At 46.2% G+C, this 20,798-nt stretch overlaps 1 protein-coding gene across 2 annotated transcripts in view; it reads left to right on the top strand.

Annotated features, from left to right (window-relative positions):
• Positions 1-8,384: 8,384 nt before the first annotated feature.
• TNRC6C (trinucleotide repeat containing adaptor 6C) overlaps positions 8,385-20,798 on the top strand; it is a 100,098-nt gene continuing 87,684 nt past the window's right edge. The window contains exons 1-2 of one of the 2 annotated variants that reach the window (XM_030295726.1): positions 8,385-8,419; positions 9,201-9,222. The gene's annotated coding sequence lies outside the window, so the exon portion shown is untranslated. The remainder of the gene's footprint in view (positions 8,420-9,200; positions 9,223-20,798) is intronic. The other variant, XM_030295727.1, reaches the window with a different exon arrangement.

Raw genomic sequence — 20,798 nt, forward strand, 5'->3', positions numbered from 1 at the left:
CGGTTTCTTTGTTCTTTTCGCTTTTTAAAAGTACATGCAGGGGCGCCTGGGTGGCGCAGTCGGTTGAGCGTCCGACTTCAGCCAGGTCACGATCTCGCGGTCCGTGAGTTCGAGCCCCGCGTCGGGCTCTGGGCTGATGGCTCAGAGCCTGGAGCCTGTTTCCGATTCTGTGTCTCCCTCTCTCTCTGCCCCCCCACCCCGTTCATGCTCTGTCTCTCTCTGTCCCAAAAATAAACGTTGAAAAAAAAAAAAAAAAAAAAAGTACATGCAGTAGAATTCACTCTCTGGTGTCCAGTTAATGTAAGTCCCAACAAATACATGCAGCGTATACGTAATACATACATGCACGTAACCACCCCCACCGTCAAGATTTATTGGGAAATCCCGTCACCCTTCACAAACATTCCCTTGCTCCGCCCCTTCGTAGTCAGTGTCTCACTCCACCCCGGGCCCCAGGCAATCCCTGGTCTGTTTGCTGTTCCTATGATTTTCTTTTCCCAGAGTGTCACATAAATGGACGATACACCACATTGCCTTTTGAAACTGCCTGCTTGTATATGCTTAGTATATGCTATGCCCCAGTGTGTACTTAGTATATGCTATGTCTGAGTGTGCTTTTCTTCTAGTTTATCCCTATTTGGAGTTCACAGAGCTTTTTGAATCTCACCAAATTGGGGAGGTTTCCCACCATTGTCTTCTCACACGAGTCTTTCTCTCCTACTTCTAGAGGTCCAATAACATGAATATTGGGCCTTTTGATAATATCTAAGGGTCTGTGAGGCTCTTCATTTTTTTTTTTTTAATCTCTTATCTTTCTGTTCTTCTTCTATAGTTTCTCTTTATCTGCTGTGAACTCCTAAATTCCTGTTTGTTTCAAATGTATGTGCCTTTATTGCCTCCTGGAACAAAGTTACAATAACTGCTTTAAAGTTAATTCCAATCGCTTCTCGGCCTTTTGGCTAAGATCAAGTGTAAAGTTAATTCCAGCACCCGGGTCATCTGAGAGCCAGCTTGCTTTGTCTTTTGTCCTGGCAGCGGCTACGTTTTCCTGGTTCTGTGTATAAGGAGTAATCTTGGATTCTATTCGGGACATTCTGAATATGTTGTACAGATTTTGACTCCTGTTGTAAACTCCTCCAGAGTATATTGGTTTTTGTGCTGTTGTTTTCTCAAAGCCCTTACTCTGCTGTTCTGGATCTGTCCGAGTCACTTGTGGGTGACTCGCATGTGAGCCCAGAACTGGGAGGGAACGTTTATACACCGCATTTAGAGGTCTTCTCCGGCCAGTTCCTCTCTGGGATTCCCCCACACTGTGTTGCTCTCAAGAGCTCCTTTTCCTAATCCTCCATTAGAAAGAAGAGGTTCTCTCAGGGCGCCTGGCGGGGCTCAGTCGGTTGAGTGTCTCAGTTCAGCTCAAGTCATGAGCTCCTGGTTTGTGAATTGGAGGCCTGCATCAGGCTCACTGCTGTCGGCACAGAGCTCGCCTCGGATTCCTGCCCCCCTCCCCCCCGCCCCTCCTCGCGTGCGCTCTCTTTCTCTCAAAAATAAAATAAATAAACATTTTAAAAGGAAAGAAAGAAAGATGGGTTCTCTCAGTTTTAGCTGCCTGTGCCACCGCTGCCCCAGGACAGCTCTGTGACTGGGACCTACCCGTGGACAAAGTAACAGGCGCGAGAGAAAAGGGGAAGAGGAGAAACTCACCCCCATACGGGTCACCTCCCCAAGTTTGTTTTGTTTGTTATTTTATTTTATGTTATCATTTATTTTTTGAGAGAGTGCGAGCAGGGGAGGGGCAGAGAGAGGGAGACATAGAATCCAGAGCAGGCTCCAGGCCCTGAGCTGTCAGCACAGAGCCCGACGCGGGGCTCAGACTCACAGATTGCGAGATCCTGACCTGAGCCGAAGTCGGACGCTTTACTGACCGAGCCACCCAGGCGCCCCTCTCCCCAAGTTTTAAGTCTGCTCCCTACCCCACCTGCTTTTCGCTTTCTTTTCTTGCTGTGTTTTTGTATTTACATTGTACTTCATCCGGTTTTTTTATTATAATCAGCAGCTGAGAGAGGCTCTTGTGGGCTTCCTCCGTCTCGGTCAGCCCCAGAAGTCATAAATTACTACCTGCAGTGGTTTTCCATGCCGCATAACAGATCACCACAAACCTAGTTAGAGCCTAACACTATACATTCAGTATTTCACAATGTCTGTAGACAAGGAGGCTGGGCATGGCTTAGCTGGGCCTGCTCTAGGCTGCAGTCCAGGCCTGGGCTGGCTTTTCATTTTGGGGGGTTGGGGGGGGGGGCTTGACTGGGGAAGGATGGGCTTCCAAGCTCACTAAGGCTGTTGACAGAATTCATTTCCTTGCAACAGTAGGATTCATGGCAGCTGTGTCTTCAAAGCCAGCACCCAAGAGGGAGACTAAAACCCGTCTGCTAAAAAAGGGGGAGTCTTAAATAACGTAGTCAAGGGAGCAGCATATCATCACCTCTGCTATATTCTAATGGTGAGAAGCAAGTCCTGGGTCCCTCCCACACTCACAGGAGGGCATTTATACAAAGGTGTGAACATCAGGAGACCTCAGAGTCTCTATCAACTACTTTATCCTTTGATCCTCAAATAAAAACTCCCCCTCTGCTCTTAACTCATCAGAGCCGTGGTTCTCTTTTCCACCCCTAGTCCTGGTGTAATGCCCAGTGACTTCCTGGTTCTTCTAGACAGTCCATCCAGCACCCGGACCTATGAGTTCTTGACCTCCTGTACGCTAGTGACCTTTACTTTAGAACCCTGTCCTGAAATCCCAAGCATATGCTCTTTGCTACATAATTGTTTATTTCCATCATCTGTCACGTATTAAGGGTAATTCAGGTCTTAACTTCACTTTCCTATTTATTAGATTCTCTGTCCCTTGAGGTCCAAGTCTGTTTCTATGTCCCCTCCCTCTTGTATTGCCCACAGGATCTCCTGAGTATTTCCTGCACATAGCAGGTATTCAAACACATGTTGAAAAATTAAGAACCTTAAATATTTCAGTGACAGCTGGACAGGATACCACTTCCTTCTTCCCTTTTGAAATTTGTCTGATAACACTTTATCAGCCCTTTCTAACCTAAACACTGCCAGGAAATTCTAATTGGATTAGCCAAACTTTGAAAATAATGGGATGAACACAAACACACGATGCATTGGTGAGTGCTTTAACAACTAGGCATTGGAGTCCAAGCGGGATAACTGCAGAGTATAGGCTGTGGTGGGTCTTGTAGGTGAAACTCAGGATGAGGACTGACTGCAATTTCTGGAAACTCCAAGGCAGAGACAGGCCCACCCTCTCTTACTGAACCCTGCTCTTGTACAAAAAGAAGAGTAATCAACTAACAGAAAGGCTGGAAATTTGGAAGGTTTTGCAACCAGCATAGTTTTGCATGGGGTGGCTACATTCCCAGTCTCCCTACATAATTGTATCTTTTGAATCCTGGTGTCTCTGGGAAAATGTGAGTTTAACCAGGAATACTGAGATGATTGGTACACTTGGAGGCTTCAGTTATGGGGATTCCCCTACTTCCCAACTCTCCCTTCTGGCTGCTTCGAAAATAAGGGTGTTGCTCCTTCCTCCACCCAAGGCCCGCTAGTAAGCCAGTGATTGCTAAACTATTTGAGAATAAAAGAAAGGTTAGATTCTTAAAACCCAGATTCTTAAAAATACTTTCTTTCTAATCCAACTCAGTATAGTGGAGGCCATTAGAATATGCCTTGTCATGCAGAGTATAGGTGATTTATTATCCAGTTTGGCCTTGGGTTTAGTTTGACATCCAGAAGTTGAGCCTCATGTCAGATTTTCTCTTTACCCAGTTTTCACTGCTACTGAAACAAGCTGCACCACCAGTCAAAGCAATGCTGTTTTCTTGAGCAGAAGCTGGACAGGAACGCGGGAGTTACTGGTGGTGGTGGTAGTGAACCAGAGGGGAAGTGCAGGTGTACGAACAGAAAGGGATAGGATAATGTTCCCACCGTGGCATATTATGTAGCCTTTAGAAATAATAGATTTGGGGCACCTGGGTGTCTCAGTTGCTTAAGCGTCCGACTTCGGCTCAGGTCATGATCTCGAGGTTCTTGGGTTCAAGCCCCGCGTTCGGGCTCTGTGCTGACGGCCTGGAGCCTGCTTGGGATTCTGTGTCTCCCTCTCTCTGCCCCTCCCCCACTCATGCTCTGTCTCTCTGTCTCTCAAAAATAATACATGTTAAAAAAAAAAAGAATAGATTAGATCTATCCGTTGGGGGAGGGGATGAGGAGATTCACACATACGTACTGAATGAGAAAAGCAAGATGCGAAAAAATTTGTACAATGTGTTCCCAGTTTTACAGAACTGACCAAATGAAATGCTTCATAAGAAATGTGTAGGTAGGTATGTTTCCATACAGTCCCAGGAGAGTGGGGAAAGACCCAGAAGGGTGCGAACCAGGTGGTTAATGGGGATTATCTGGAAGGGCAGTGAGGGCGAATGGAGCTTTGCCGTGGTTGTGGAGGGAGGAGGAAGGCCAAGCCAATGAGAAACTAAACCGCAGAGTATGCTGGGAACAGTATAGGATTACATTTACACACGTGTATACAGCTGTGTATTTACATGTAAGATTTAAAAGACAAAATTGAAATTAAAAATTAAAGTTACAAATGAAATTCTCCCAGCCTGGCCATCCCGTTTCTTTCTGCTGCTTGCAGCTTAACTTACAAAGTCCGGCTCGTACTTGTCCCACGTGAGAAAAATACCGAGTAACTCTATACGGTTGACCCTTGAGCAACAGGAATTTCACCTGTGGGGCTCCACTTACACATGGGTTATTTTCTTTTGGTAAATACAGTACAGTCCCATAAATATATTTTTTCTTCCTTATGATTTTCTTCACATTTCATTTTCTCTAGCTTATTTTATTATAATACAGTATACAGTATATATACAGATATGTGTTAATCGACTGTTGATGTGATCAGCAAGGCTTCTGGTCAACAGCAGACCCTTAGCAATTAAATCTGGGGAGAGTTAAAAGTTACATGTGCATTTCTGACTGCTTGGGGAGTCGGTGTCCCTAAGCTGCACGATATGCAAGGGTCAGCTGTATAGTCGATACTTGATACATGTTAGTTTTTTCCTCTTCCACTAGGTCAAGAAACTTACCAAATCTAAGGGTGGTTTTTCTTTTCTTTTTAAGTAATCTCTACACCCAACTTGGTACTCAAACCCATGACCCTGAGATCAAGAGTTCGTGCTCTTCTGACTGAGCCAGCTGGGCGCCCCTCCAAATCTAAATTTATAATCTTCTCACTAGCCCTGAAAGGTAGATAGAATCTTATTACTTGATCATTTCAGGTAGTAATAAGGTGTCCCTTGGAAAGAGAGTATACTTATGGAAGATGTCTTTTTAAAGTAAAAAATGTGATTTTTAAATCACATTTAAAATGTTGATTTTTAAAGCACATTTAAATCACATTTAAAACGTTGATTTAAAAAAAAAAAAAAAAGATTTTTAGCGAGAAATGGCCATAACTGTGTGTTGGAGTCAGAGGTAGAAGAAGTTACTGTTAATTGGGGGAAATTAGATAAAACTGTACTGAAGACCATACGTGTGAATTGCGCCTTGTCATACACACATGAGCTCTGGCAGGTAGGGATAGGATACCTCGTGGCTCCTTGGGCTCTTTATTTACAACATTTTATTTTACTGTTACGGTGAAACCTTAACTGTGCAGCTCGGGGAGTAGCCGGCTCTAATTACTTTAATTGTCAGAGCAGTAGAATTAAGCAATCTTTTTTTTTTCACTTCAGTTGAATACCTTTTACAAATGTACCCATACTTGCCTATCTTACTGAGTTTAATATCTGAAGATAATTTAAGGCTTTCATTGTACTGTAGATTAAGAAAGTGTAACAATAGAGGTAGGCAGCCATGACTTGGTTTTTATTTATTCACTTTGTTCCAAGATGTGTGGCAGGAGGCGCGACGATTATAACACTGCACCCATCACTCAACAGACTTGCCTGCGCCTTATAAGAATGTTTAAATGCAGATTTCTTAGGGTCTCTGCACTTTTTAACATGAAAATATTCCTGGAAAAATGAATAATAACCATTTCCCAAACTTGATAAATGTACTATCCTTCTTTAAAAGTTTGGGGCGCCTGGGTGGCGCAGTCAATTAAGCGTCCGACTTCAGCCAGGTCACGATCTCGCGGTCCGTGAGTTCGAGCCCCGCGTCGGGCTCTGGGCTGATGGCTCAGAGCCTGGAGCCTGTTTCCGATTCTGTGTCTCCCTCTCTCTCTGCCCCTCCCCCGTTCATGCTCTGTCTCTCTCTGTCCCAAAAATAAGTAAACGTTGGAAAAAAAAATTTTTTTTTAAAGCAATATTCTCGGGGCGCCTGGGTGGCTCGGTGGGTTAATAAGCATCCGACTTCAGCTCGGGTCATGATCTCACGGCTCAGGAGTTCGAGCCCCCGAGTCGGGCTCTGTGCTGACAGCGTCTCCCTCTCTCTCTGCCCCTCCCCCGCTCACAGTCTGTCTCTGTTTCTCAAAAATGAATAAGCATTAAAAAAAATAATAATAAAATAAAATAATAAAGAATATTCTCTAAGGACACCCATCCACATGGTGCTGACTTGAATTATGTTTATTATGATAGTGTTTAAATAGGTGCACACGGACAGTAGGTTGAAACTCCTTATGCGTGTAACTGTATATATATAAAACACATTTACGAATGAAACTCTCAAAATCAGTACTTTCAAAACAACATTAATGTATGCTTGGATGAGGTTTTCCCGAGGCTTCTGTGCCCACTGCTCCCTGTTTGGTCTGGTGAATCCTCTTTCCCTCCAGCACCGGCGCGGGCGGCCCAGGCAGGAGACAGGAACGGCGCGGTCACGTACAGGGCAAGTTTCCCCACAAAGAAGAAGGAAGCTGTGGTGGGAGAGGAGCCACTGTAGAAACTGCGCGGCGCCTTGGCTTGAGGGAGAGTGCCCGAGCGAGGCCGGGGCCCAGGCTCCCCGAGGGAGGTGTAGCTGCGGCCCTCTGGTGGCAGAGCGCCTCCCTGGCGGCGTGGGCGTGGGTGCCGGGCCGCAGGAAGTGCCCCTCCGCGGCACGCGCCTGGGGCGTGGGAGAGCCACGGCCAGTAGCCAGGCGTGCGGCTGCACGGGAGCACTGGAAGCGCGGCCCTGGTGGCAGGCCGGCCGCGTGGACGTGCTGGGGAAGGAGTATCAGTGCGGCAGGAGATGGGGAGCACGCGGGGTCCCGGCGGGAGGGCCGTGTCATTGGCGGGACCACAAAAGACGAATGTAGGGGCAGGGTAATTGGCAGGAGGCCTGGAGCACATGGTGTCTGTGTACAAAGGGTCACGGGCAGGTGACACTAGACCACGTGCTGCAGGGTTGCTTGAGGGACCGCCCTTTCTGGCCCATGGCTGGGGTCCTCACTGGCGTCTTCACAGCGAGCTACATGCTCAGTTGTGCCCACTGGAAAGGAGAAATATTGAAGGAACCCGCCCAGGTACGCACAGCAGTGTGTGTTGAAGGTTGAATTTGGAGCTGCCCAGCAGTAAGTTGGTATCTGACCCACCAGGCCGTGCCAGCCGGATGCTCCTGCAGTGTTCGAGGCCTAGCTTACAGGGCTCGCCCTTCCGAGGGCCGTGACTCTGCGCTGTGTTCCCGTGTAGCCTTGTAGCGGCTCTCCACGCTGGGTAGGAATCTTTGCTTAACTGCCTTGGGGGTACCTGGGTGGCTCAGTCAGTTACGTGTGCAACCCTTGATTTCAGCTCGGGTCACGATCTCACGGTTGGAGACTTCAAGCCCCACGTCGGGCTCTGCGTTAACAGCACAGAGCTTGCTTGGGATTGATTCTCTGTCTCCCTCTCTCTCGGCTCCTGCCTTCCTGTCCCTCTCCCTCTCCCTCCTCCTCCCTCTCTCAAAAATAAAGAAAGAAAAACTTAAAAAAAGAATCCTCCCCGAAGGTTCTGATTCGGGCTAGGGTGGAACCCAGGAATTTGCGTTTTTGATCGGTGCCCTCGGGGGTGCTGACAGCGAGGCTCCTGAGCAGAGGGACGCAGGCCTGGGGCCGGGCTGTATGAGCAGTCTTACTGCAGGCCGTGCCCTTACCGCCTAACACACTGCCTTCTGGAAGCATGGCGTTTGACACGTGGGCTGAATGAACAGCCACGGAACCACTAGTGCGCTCAGGACAGCTGGCCGTGGCCCCGTTTTTAGTGCCTCTTCTCAGAACGCCCTTCTGCATACCATTTGGTTTAAGAGGGACTTTATGCTAATTCCATCTTTCTTTATGTTGAACAGGGAGAAAGAACAAGAAACACAAAAAGAGGAACGTTTGATGGAAGAAAAGAAAAAGAAAAAGCAGGAAGAAAAGAAAAAGAAGGAAGGTGCTCAGAAAAAGGTTTGGCCAGAACTACCACCCCATTGACTATAATCACCACGTGCCTCATTTGCCCCGTCACAGCCATTATGTTACAGAGTTTCGTTTGATGACCTCCAAAAAGCAATAGGCCAAATCTTTGATGAGCAAAAAATAGGTGTCATACTAGCGAAACGGACATGGGGTGACAGCCACAGAGTATCTGTCTTCAGGGGCTAGAAGTGCTAGAGCGGCGTTTGAAAGGAGTCTGGTTTTCGTTGTTGCCGCTAGAGAATGTCCGCGCTCCTCGCTCATGGCGCCCCGTCCAGGGCAGTCGTGTCTGAGAAGTGAGGAAAGGGCCGCGTAACTGATTTGGTTAGGGAAGCTAGAAGTCAGTTTCGCAGATTTGGCCAAGGTTCTTTTATAAATCCTGTTAGTAAATGCTAAGAATTGAAAGTCCTACTGTAAATCTTTCGGTCGCACTTGAATTTTATGGCATTTAACACACCAAGTTATGCCATTTGTTGTTCTTGCCTAGTTTAATGTATCTTGTGATTTAAACTATATCCTTTTTAGTCTGTATTAAAATACAGAGCTCGGATGAGCTTCCAGATAGGTGGTTGTTTTGGTCTTGAGATCACTGTTGGCATGTGATAGCATGTAGGCAATTACACATTTTTCTCATTAATAAATTTTAATAAATCACCCGGGCAAAAACTCATTTTTAAAATTTACAGTATTAAAGTCTGTGTATGAACTTTCATAGATGTGCACACTCTACAGGTTATTATTCCTAAAGAGTTTCTGATTTTTTCTTTTTCAGGCTGCTGATCAAAAAACCAAAGGTAAGTTTATTTTATTTGCGGGCGGTACATTTTACTGCAGCAGCAGACTTTTCATGATGAGGGTGACTCTCGTTTTAATTGGTAGTCAGAAACAAAGACTCTAGCCCTTTGAATCTTTTGAATCTTCTTTTATTATTCACTGTGAAATTCTTTACTTATCACTGTTTTTACATCTGTATTTCATTGGCATTTGTTTGACCTAAAAATGCTTAAAGAACGTTGTATTCGCTTTCTAAGAAATGCTTTTTCATTTTCCTTTGGTTTGCTCTCCACCAAACAAGGACTAAGCTGATAATGTTGATCCGGTTTGAATAAGACTGAAAGATACTGAAATTTTTGAAGCTTCCACTTTCTCTTTGCTGACTCTTTATAACAAAAAGAGGTCTATTCTTTTCTTATTCCCTCTTTGCTTACTGACACAGAAAAGATTTCTTTATTATTTTGAGTCCAGACTTTGCTTATGACTGCCTTGTGGGTGTTGCAAACACACGTAGTTCCCTCAGGAACCTGGGCATCCCTGGGATTTGCTGGAAAGGGAGCGAAGCGGCAGCCACGCCACGAGCTTCACTCCGTGCTTACTCTCGTCGGGGACAGTCCGGTGGCGCGTGTGCGTGCGGGATCCGCGCACACCAGCTCTGTAATTTGGGGCCGGCGACCTCACTTGTCAACCTCGAGCACCTCCTGTTTAAAATGAGAAAGCTGGTTAAAAAAAAAAAAAGAAAAAAAAGAAACTTGATGAGATGAGATAAAATATCCAAAAGTCTAAACTGTCTTGGCTGCCTAGAGCAATCAGCTATCACAACATCAATTTTAAAAAGTGAGTCTGAAAAAAATTAAACAAAATGCTGTTAAGATGAGCTCATTTATTTTAACATTTCTTAAATAATGTCTCCACACCAGGTAAAGGTAATAGGCATTAGAAATGCAGATTTAGAAATGTAAATGTGCGTTCTGGACAAATGCCAAATTTGAAAACAATAAAAAAATAATAACAATAGTTTAAAAATAAATAAATAAATAAATAAATAAATAAATAAATAAATAAATAAATAAATAAAATGAGAAAGCTGGTGAGCGCATGGTTCCCACCTCGTAAAGCTGCTTGTGCAGATCCAGTGAGACCATGTAGGGAACGGGCTCAGGGCCCGGCATACAGTTGGTGCTCAGTAAGGGTTAGCTGTAATGAATGGTTACGATGTTACAGTTTCTGTTGGACCGTCACGTGTGCACAGTCACACACGCGAGCACACGCAAGCATGTACACACGCTGTAAACACTTGGCAGGGTGCCGTTTCGGGTGGTACCACTGTTAAGACCCTACTTTTGTTTGGCGTCTTAGTTTCCAAAGCAAAATCTGTGTGTATGACTTCATTTGAACTGCATGCCTGAGCAGAACAGGTGTTAGTTTACCGTGAAGAAACAGGCTGATGGCGCGAGTTAAGTGGCCCGCACTTGGCCAGCAGTTCGTGGACAGAGCAGACCGGAGAGGCAGCAGAGCGGGCCTCCGGGTCCCTGCACCAGGGTCGCAGTACGCCTGGGACTTCCTATCGAGTCAATACTGAGCGGCAGCCTGGTTCTCAAAAAGGACATTTTTCTCTACTCTGAGAAGCAGTGGGAGTTTATATCACACTTTTCCAGAAGGTCCAAGGGGTTGTTGTGGTGCATAGTTGTATTGGCAGTGACCATCTTGAATAAGAAACAGTGGTTTCTTAACACTCACCTCTTACAACTACAGGATCGTTGTTCTGAATCCCCCCACTTCCGCCTTTTTTTTCTTTTTTAAAACATTCTGGGAAGCTTTTATAACCCGATTCAATCTCGGCTGTATTCTGTTGTCATCGTTGTCTCTTCAGATAGTAACAAACCGCTTTTGGTTGTGCAGTGATCGTGAGTTACGTGGTCCTGCCACACTACACGGAGTTATCATTTCCCGTTACTGTTCTGATGAGTATTGCCATTGCATACTCCAAACTCTGCTGGTATTTTATGCTCTCCTTTTCTCTCCTCTAAATTACTGCTCCTTTGGGTCCAATTTGTCATCAGCTGTACTAACTATAACTAGCCTCAGCACACATAATAGTAATGGTTATTAATGTCTTCTAAACAACGAAAAAAGGCGTTTTAAATTATAAATAATCTAACAGTGCTGTTAGGTAATTCATTAATGAATATGAGCAGTATCAAGGTTTACATTTTTCTCAGGTGCTCCCCTATTACTGGTTCAAATTGAAATTAACTGCCTGCAGGAAGGTGGTTCTGAATCTCTGACTGGACGTGCGTTGGGCACCACAGGCTGGGCCTGCCCTTTCCCTGATGAGCACTCCCCTCGGCCCCTGCCCCTCAAAGAACTGCACTCAGCACTTGGAAAACCTTCGTGTGAGCCTGCTCACAAGCAAAATTGTTTTTTGTAAATTCTGTGAAACGCTCTCTTTGCATAATTGGTGACTAGAGGGAGAGGGAGCGGAACACAGTGACTTGTTACGCCTCGGTGAGACTCGGGGTGCTCTCGTAGCTGGGGGCTGGCAGTCAGACATGACCCTGTCGTGAGATACCACCAACCTATGTATTGTATTTCTGCCATCTGAGCACCTGACGCTTTTTAATGGGTTTTGCTTCGGTAATCAGTGATCTGTTTTCTTTATTTTGGGCGCTGCTCTTAATTTGGGCACAGATAACAATAGCTTTCTATGTGATGTGATGACTTTGTGAGCCCAAATTGTCTATTATTGTGTTCTGGGTCTTTTATGAATTTAATTTTTTTAGGATTAATTATAACATCCATAAATGTGAAGTAATTTAATTTATTGGTTTTGGCCAGATTTCCTAAAGTTCATAAAATAGATAAGTTTTCATACAAGAAGCTCAGTTAATTATATCATGTATGAAAGCGCGTATCTTGATGACCCAATATGTCTCAAACTCCATATGATTAATGCTTTATGGTTTTGAGTCATATACTGTAATAAATTCACACATTATGATTAGTCTCCTAATCTTGCTTCAAAGGATGGACTATAATTTAAGTTTTGCGATCGGGTATTCAACTTGGCCATGCTTTCAATTTGTAATGCTAATTTTACGAAAATCTTTATGAGCTTTTGTTAACGTAAATCAGTTGAAACCGTATGCTCTCGGCAGCCTTATGCGGAGTGACAGAGGTTTTGAGGGGTCACAGATGATACGCACTGTGCTGTAGTCCTGTTAAGGCTCATTCTCAACGTGTATTTCTCTCAGTATGAATGCAGGTGAGAAGTGAAGCTGGAAGCGCGCCTTCCCAGGCTCGTAGTCAGGTGTAGATACGGACGAGTGGAAGTGAGAACCCAGCCTCTGCACCTCACCAGTTAGCTGGCCCTCCTCTTCGGCGGCGCTGGCCGATTGCGGTTCACTCGGTCCTGAGCTATTTGCTCAGCACAATACTCGGCGGTTTGTTTTTATCAGGCGTCACGTCCGTGTGTTCCTGAATTACACGGTGTGGTGAAATTGGCCAGGTTCCCTGAGTTCACGTGTATTCACGTTCACATCCACATAACCAAAGCAGATATTATTTTGAGTGTATGAGCTACTCTTAGAAGCAGTAGCTAAAAGTCTAGTTAGCGTGCTCGGCATAGTATGGTTTATAAAATATGGCGTTTTGTTTGCCTGTCTACAAAATTAATAAAATCTTAGGGGGTGAGGGGGTGAGTCTCTAAGGACTCTCCAGTTCCTTCATTGATTAGGAAATGAGGTTCAGAGAGGTTAAGCACTTAGTCTGTGTCTGGACAGCTGTAATTAGGGGCAGAACACTAGAACCTCATCTTCCGGCTGCCAGTTATATATATATCGTACTGTCCTGTGAGGGACACATCAACATCGTATATCCATGGTCAGTGTAATCGCTCATTTTAGGAAGTAACTTAGGGTCTTGTCAAGTGAGGCTGAAAGAAATTCCTAAGCGATTCAGTTTGTGAGGGATCTTTATGGGATGGTATCTTACAGGATTTTAAATATTAGATACCTCTCTTTAGCCATGTTACCGTGTTTAAGGTTATTGTTTAATTTTTCTGTTAAATCCCTGGAGAAGGAAGATATAATAAATGCATTCCTATTTTTTCCATGGGAATGAAAGAAAGTGTATTAAGGTGTGGTACTTTTCCCCTAATATGTAGGCAGCTTAAAAGGATAGAAATCATCGGGGGGAAGACAGCTAAGCGGGTACATGCGTAGAAGTTCCCCCTCAGACTTAGAAGGAAGGGAATATCCGCCGGTGGCTGGGAAGCCGCACGCTGCTTCTGTTACAGGCCCTTTGACAACATCTCCTTGCAGGCCCTTCTGATGAGTCTCCGACGAAGTGAAAGTCCACATCCCCGTTTAGCTTAACTAAGCCAAACGTTAAACATAAAGGCAGTTCCAAGTTTAGCGAAAGTTACAGTTTATAGCTCAAAAGGAAGCTGACAATCTGCTCTCAGAGAAATCACTTAACAGATTACTTTCTTTTTTTTTTTTCTTTTTTTTAAAACAGCTTTATTGATTTAAATTGGCACACAGTAAACTGCACGTGTTTCGTAAGTTTCGGTGCGTGCGAGCCTGGAAACCATCCCCGCAATGAAACCACTCCTGAAGGTTTCCCCGGCCCTTCCTAGCCACTTCTCATGCCCTCCCCGCCCCATCGGTCCGTAGGCAAACGTTTGCTGATTCGCTTCCCGTCACTACCGCGGGTTTTCTTTTCGAGACTCTCGTTAGGGAAACGGAATCACACAGGATTCACTCTTGGCTTCTTTCCCTCAGTAATGCTTTAGAGATTTCGTCCCTGTCGTGGATATCAGCAGTTCACTCCTCTTCATTGCTGAGCAGAGTTCCATTGTTTGGGTACATCACAGTTTGTCCATTTACCCGTTCGTGGGCACGTTGAGTTGTTTCTAGTTTTTAACTCCCGTGAACAAAGCCTCTACGAACTTTGATATCGAAGTCTCTGTATGGACATTTGCTATGATTTTTTTCTGTGGTCGATGTGTAGGAATAGAACGGCCGGATCTTGGAGTAGATACGGCTTTACCCTTCAAGGAAACCGCAAAACGTTTCAAAGTGGTTACACCCCTTCCTAGTTCTACATCTTACTAACACTTGGAAAATCAGTCTCGATTTTGGTAGCCATTCTAATAGGTGGGTGGTGATCTCTCATTGTGCCCTTGATTGGATATCTGTAAGGGCTGATGGTGTTGAATGTCATTCCTGTGCTTTTTTGCTCTCCACGTATCTTTGGCGAATTAGTCAAACATTTTGCTACCTTTTAAAAAGCTGAGTTATTTGCTCTCTTATTCCTGATTGGTTTCTAATATTAAATTGGCCTCTAGAGCTGGGCAGAGAGACTCATCATGGCAGCTTAGTTTTCTTCATGCCTCAGTCGTTGCCCTTTCTTTCCATGTGTGCGGTTATTTGTAATACAGTAATTTCAGAAAATACAGTAGTTGTGATCACGTTCTATCTAGCTTTTAACACGTCTACTAAAGATTGCATTAATAAAGGAGTGGTTAGTCACCTTTTGCTACCTAGAGTTGTCAAGTTAGTTCATTAATTAGACAGTTAACAAATATCCACCAGACAGAGATAAATTCTCTGTTCTCAAAGAGATAGGTTAGATATATAAGCAAATGAACTCAATAAAATGTTCCAGGAGTTGTGTTTTATTTATCCCACGTCTTGTTCCTGAAAGGATTTAAGTACATTTCACTTTTCATTCAATATTTATATCCCTGGAAGAAAAGATGGCCTGTTTTTAAAAATAAGTGGGAAAACTGGGGGAAAGGCAAATAGTGGTTTAGAATGAGATAAACACAGGCTGGGACTGGCCCCTCTCCCGGTTGTCCCCAAGTCAGCTGTGCACATGACACAAGGTGGGGGGGGGCCTTATCCCAGCCATCCTGAACCCACCCATGAGGCCCCTCTCACCAGCCTGTCCTACCACGAACAGTGAGTTGAAACTAGAGAGGTGGAGGGCAGGGAGGCCCACAGGGCCCATGTTGGGACTCCAGGTGTGACCTTTTAGACCAGAGGGCGCCACTGGAGATTTTGAATGGGAGAGTGACATCATGAGGTTCACATTTTAGAAGGATCACGGAGCATGCCAGATTGAAGATGAATCCGACGGTGGCGAGAGAGCGGGGGGGCAGCGGGTACATTTAGACCGCTGCCTACTTGATGACTGTGTGGCGCGGGGTGGGCAGAGAGGAAGGGTCGTGGTGCAGGGCAGACAGAGCCTGGAGACTGACCGGGCTAATCTGTTCCGGCGGATACTTCACCGAATACCTCCGGTGTGGCCGGCACTGTTCGCTGTGGGGGGAGAGATTTAAAGACACAGATAGGCTTCCCACCCTCCTGGAGGGGAGAGTATTACGGGGAACGGACAGAAACCTCAGCCGCAGTGCTGTCCGTGTCGTTACTGACTGGGACGGCTGCTGTGATGGAAAGGAACGTTGTTTAATGAGAGCATAGAACAGAAGGATCGGAACCGGGCTGCGAGGGGCCGAGGCATCCTGAGTGAAGCTTGAATTGAGATCTGAAGGATGGAGAGAAGGCAGCTAGCTAGGCCGGGGAGAGCAGAGAGGGGACTCCAGGGCGCCCACAGAGAGAGGGAACGGCATTTGCAAAGGCCGGCCGGCTGGGGTGGCATTCTCCGGAACCAAACAAAGAGCTGGCACAGCAGGTGAATTGTCGGCCACGGGGGAGAGTGGCGTCACTGAGGCCAAGGTGGATGGGGACCCGGTGTGCACAGGGCACGTGGAGGTGGGATATTCCTTTTCGAAACCCATTTGCAATATGGCCGGTTTGCCTCCCCTTCCCCAGCCTTCTCCCACTGAATGTTGGCGTAGTCTGTCTCGGGCTCCCTCTTCTGGCGGGTTGTAGGATTCTGCACTTCTGCAGGATAAACATCCCAGGATCGACGCTGTTCCACAATTTGTACATTCATTACAGAAAACACACGCACACAGGCGCGCGCCCGCGTGCGGTCCTGCCACACGAGGCAGTAAGCATGCCCTAAGAGAATACGTTTCAGACATAATTCCACTTAACCCTTCTGTGTTTCATGAGATTTAGGATCTGCTGGTTTTCAGGAGCTAGTTCAGTTCCAGATGATTGAGTATGGAAAGAGACGAGGTCAGGCTGGAGGTGAGAGAGCCGAGAATCTCTGTGCTCAGGGGACTCTGTTCACCCTTCATGTCTGTCCAGTGTGTTGCCTCATCTGGGGACATATTCATATCCCCAGCGTTCCATATTAAAAAGGTGATAGAAAAGCCAATACATATTAATGCTGTATTGTTTACTTGGCCTTAACATACGCTGTTATCAAATTTTTCTACTTGGATCTTCTAAATCTGCTGGCTGTTGCTTAAAAGAGGTTGGAAATATTTGCCCGTATGATAATTGCCTGCATGTTCATTTCTTGAGAGTAGAAGAATCCAAGGACCAAAACAAAGTAATCTTCTAATAAAACGATTCTTACTGTTAGCAGTCATTATTAAAGCAAATTTACTTTAACATTCATATTATCCAGTCTGGTGTACTAAGAGTAGCATTTAATTTAATTTCATGCTTTTTTAGAGAGGTAACTGTAATACATTAGAATAGAAAATATCTCTAAACAGCATTCTCTCATTAGCAACAGGCACTAAGATAATGTAGTTAGTAGTTAATGAGTTTGTGCTCATTTTGAGTTGAGCTCCCCAAGTTGCCATGGTGACGGATCGGCCAGAAGCCGTCAACAGAACACACAGAAGGCCAGGGCTTGGTACCCCGCCGGGGCTGCCAATAAACACAGCAGATGGACCCTCCTGCACGTAGCGTCTTCCCCTCGCCTCTTGTTCTAAGGAACTTATTGCTGCCGCGTTTGCTGCTGTGTAGGTTGCAGAAGAGATCGTAATAATGAAAATCTTCCTTGGAATCACAGATTCTTTTAGGCCTGGAAAATAGTTCTCTTTTATATAGATTTCAGTAAATGTAAATTAAAATTTTTAAGAGCTCTACATCTTTGAGTATGGATTCTGAAATAGCTAGAATTAATGCATGATTTTTGAGTATTTTTCTTTTGCCATTATGTGGTATCTGTATGGAAGAGAAATTCTATGCTTTATCATGCAAAAAACTTCTATGTCTTGACTTCTTTTTTTTTTTTTAATTTTTTTAATGTTTATTTTTGAGACAGAGCACACACATGCAGGCAAGCAGGGGAGGAGCAGAGAGAGAGGGAGACAGAGAATTCAAAGCAGTCTCCAGGCTCCGAGCTGTCAACCCAGAGCCTGACACGGGGCTCGAACCCACAGACCGTGAGTTCGTGACCTGAGCCAAAGTCAGACACTTAACCGACTGAGCCACCCAGGCGCCCTTATTTCTTAACTTCTAAGATGCCACCAGTTCTGGAACGTCATTGATCTGATAATGTCTTCCATATGGGTGCAGTTGGAGGGCTAATGAAACTATATTAAATTTATACACTAATTGTAAGGTGCATCCAAATTTCAGAAATAAGGTATGTTAACATCTCCCTCTAGCTTGGCGTTTATCTATAAAAGGTTACTTTCCATGCTCACCTGCCAGTGTGCTTTAGGGTGATTGCGGTAGCCCATGAGACTCTAACGGAGGGTGTGTGTAAGGAGGTCCCATTTCAGTAAATGCTGTTATAAGGAGACCACTGTGGAATATCTAGGTCATGACCACATACCATGACGTTGTCAAGGTGAGAGAGTTGCATATACTACTTGCTAAAAACAAAAATCAGGTCTTTTTTTTTTTTTTTTTTTTTTAATTTTTTAATGTGCACTTATAGAGGGAGACAATCTAAAGCAGGCTGCAGGCTCTGAGCCGTCAGCACAGAGCCCAGTGCAGGGCTCGAACCCATGAACCGAGAGACTGTGACCTGAGTCAAAATCAGATGCTCAACTGACTGAGCCACCCAGTCACCCCCGCCAAAATCTGGTCTTAATCAGAGTTCAGTGAAGTGTATAGAAACCACTCTAGCTGTTTTTAAGTTCAAGGTGCTTGTAAAATCATCGTGAGGGAAGGGAGAGGGGCGCCCCCCTGGGCTGGGCCTCCAGAGCAGATTCCCCACAGAGTCATCCCAGAGGGCTGCTCCCTGGGAGAGTCAGGAGGCCTCACCGGCACCGTGTGGCCACTGCGGCCCAGGGATCGGGAAGCCGCCATCAACACTATCGCTTCCCTGCCTGAGGGGTCGTGATTGGGAGCTAGGACCCTGCACAGCAACAAACGTCCACCGTCCTCAGGGCTGTGCTTATGGCTGGAGCCGGTGCAGCAGGCAGAGAGCAGCCAGGTCACTGGCTGCCGGATCGCACGGGCACATGCATCTGACGGGCCCGATCCACAACTGAGGCCTCCTTGCAGCCATGAGCCAGACCCCCGTGAGTCCTGCTGCCGGTGTGCGTGTTGGAGAAGGGGGGCAGGCAGAGACGGCTCTGACGACCGCCCGGTAACGGTTTTTAAAATGATGGGATGGGTGACTGTTGATAAACTTCTGTGTGGTGTTTGACACTTTCCAGATGGTGGAGATGTGAGACCCAAATGAAGTGGGAAGGTTAGGGCCAGGCTAGAGATCTGACCCTGCAGTCAGGAGTACAGATGTCGGTACCTGTGCTAACTTACCATGGTCACTTCCGTCAGAGTCTCTGTCTACCTTCCTCCCTTCTTTAGTTCATTAATTGCAGTTCACGTCACGTGACTTTGAGTTTTTGTTCATCAGCCTAAAGTCCTTCCCATTGCTTCCTCGAGGAGGAAGAGGAGTGAGGATTGTTAAGACTGACCAGGACTGGGGCGCCTGGGTGGCTCAGTCGGTTAAGCGTCCGACTTCGGCTCAGGTCGTGATCTCACGGTCCGTGGGTTTGAGCCACGCGTCAGGCTCTGTGCTGACAGCTCGGAGCCTGGAGCCCGCTTCGGATTCTGTGTCTCCCTCTCTCTCTCTCTGCCCCTCCCCAGCTCACGCTCTGTCTCGCTGCTCTCTCTCTCTGTCAAAAATAAACAAACATTAAAAAAATAAAAAATAGGGGCGCCTGGGTGGCGCAGTCGGTTAAGCGTCCGACTTTAGCTATGTCACGATCTCGCGGTCCGTGAGTTCGAGCCCCGCGTCGGGCTCTGGGCTGATGGCTCAGAGCCTGGAGCCTGTTTCCGATTCTGTGTCTCCCTCTCTCTCTCTGCCCCTCCCCCGTTCATGCTCTGTCTCTCTCTGTCCCAAAAATAAATAAACGTTGAAAAAAAAATTTTTTTTTAAATAAAAAATAAAAAAGACTGACCAGGACTGCTGACCAAACTTCAGTCAGGCTCCTGAACCGTCCGGCAGCCCCATCCGCGAACTTCCTTGTCAAATCCAGTTTTAGCAAGAACCCTGCAGAGTCAGTTTCACAGAACCACCCTCCGCTTCCCAGATACCTGACTGGGTTCCCCATCCTCCACCGGCCCCTGGGTGACGCCTGACCCCCCGGCCTGCCTCCGGCCAGAATCCTGCTGGGTCGGATCAGCCAGAACCCCCCTGCCCCGTGATGTATTGTCCTCGTAGCGATTTTCCACCCGCTGCCCTCCTCCTGCTCCCTCACCGTAAATCCCCACCTGTCCCCGCTGCACTCGGGTATGAGCCCTGTCTGTCTCCCCCACTGCACATCCCCTCACATGGTCCCTACGCCCGCACGACGGTCCTGAGTGGAGTCTGCCTCAGTGTCCTTAAGTGTCACGTGGCATGTTTTTTGTTTAACATAATAAACACAGTGCACTTACTATATGCTAGACGTTGTTCTGAACAGTTCTTTACCTATAGTAACATTCACCCTTCAGAGAACCCTCTCGAGGAGGTGCTCTGTTTTATCCTCCACTCACCCCCACTTCGCAGATGGCACAACTGAGTGACACAGAGGTTAAGTAACTTACCCAGGGTCACCCGCCGGTAAAGGGGCAGAGCTGAAGTTTAAACCCCAAGTCCGTACTCGTAGCCACTACACTGTATCTCTGGAGAGGTGCGTGGGAATGGTAAATCCCAAATTGCTCGTGGTGAGAATCTCTTCAGGGTATACATCCAGGGAGGGGAAGATGGGGCTTTGGTGGACTCAGTGACATTTTATTTCTTAAACTGGAGATTGGACACATGAAGGTTTGTTGATTATTCAGTCTTTGTGCTTTTTTGTCCATCTGATATTTCCAAATTATTTTAAATATTTATTTTTGAGAGAGGGAGAGAGAAAGTGTGTGTGTAAGTGGGGGAGGGGCAGAGAGAGAGGGGGAGACAGAGTCTGAAGCAGGTTCCAGGCTCTGAGCTGTCAGCACAGAGCCGGACGCGTTTTTTTTGTTTGTTTGTTTGTTTGTTTGTTTTGTTTTGTTTTTTCAGCGTTTATTTATTCTTGAGACAGAGAGAGACAGAGCATGAACAGGGGAGGAGCAGAGAGAGAGGGAGACACAGAATTGGAAGCAGGCTCCAGGCTCTGAGCCGTCAGCCCAGAGCCTGACGCGGGGCCCGAACCCACGGACCGCGAGATCGTGACCTGGCTGAAGTCGGACGCTTAACCGACTGTGCCACCCAGGCGCCCCACCGGACGCGTTTTTAAAGAAAA

The sequence above is a fragment of the Lynx canadensis genome, chromosome E1 (genome assembly GCF_007474595.2).
Source record: "Lynx canadensis isolate LIC74 chromosome E1, mLynCan4.pri.v2, whole genome shotgun sequence".
Lineage (NCBI taxonomy): Eukaryota > Metazoa > Chordata > Mammalia > Carnivora > Felidae > Lynx > Lynx canadensis.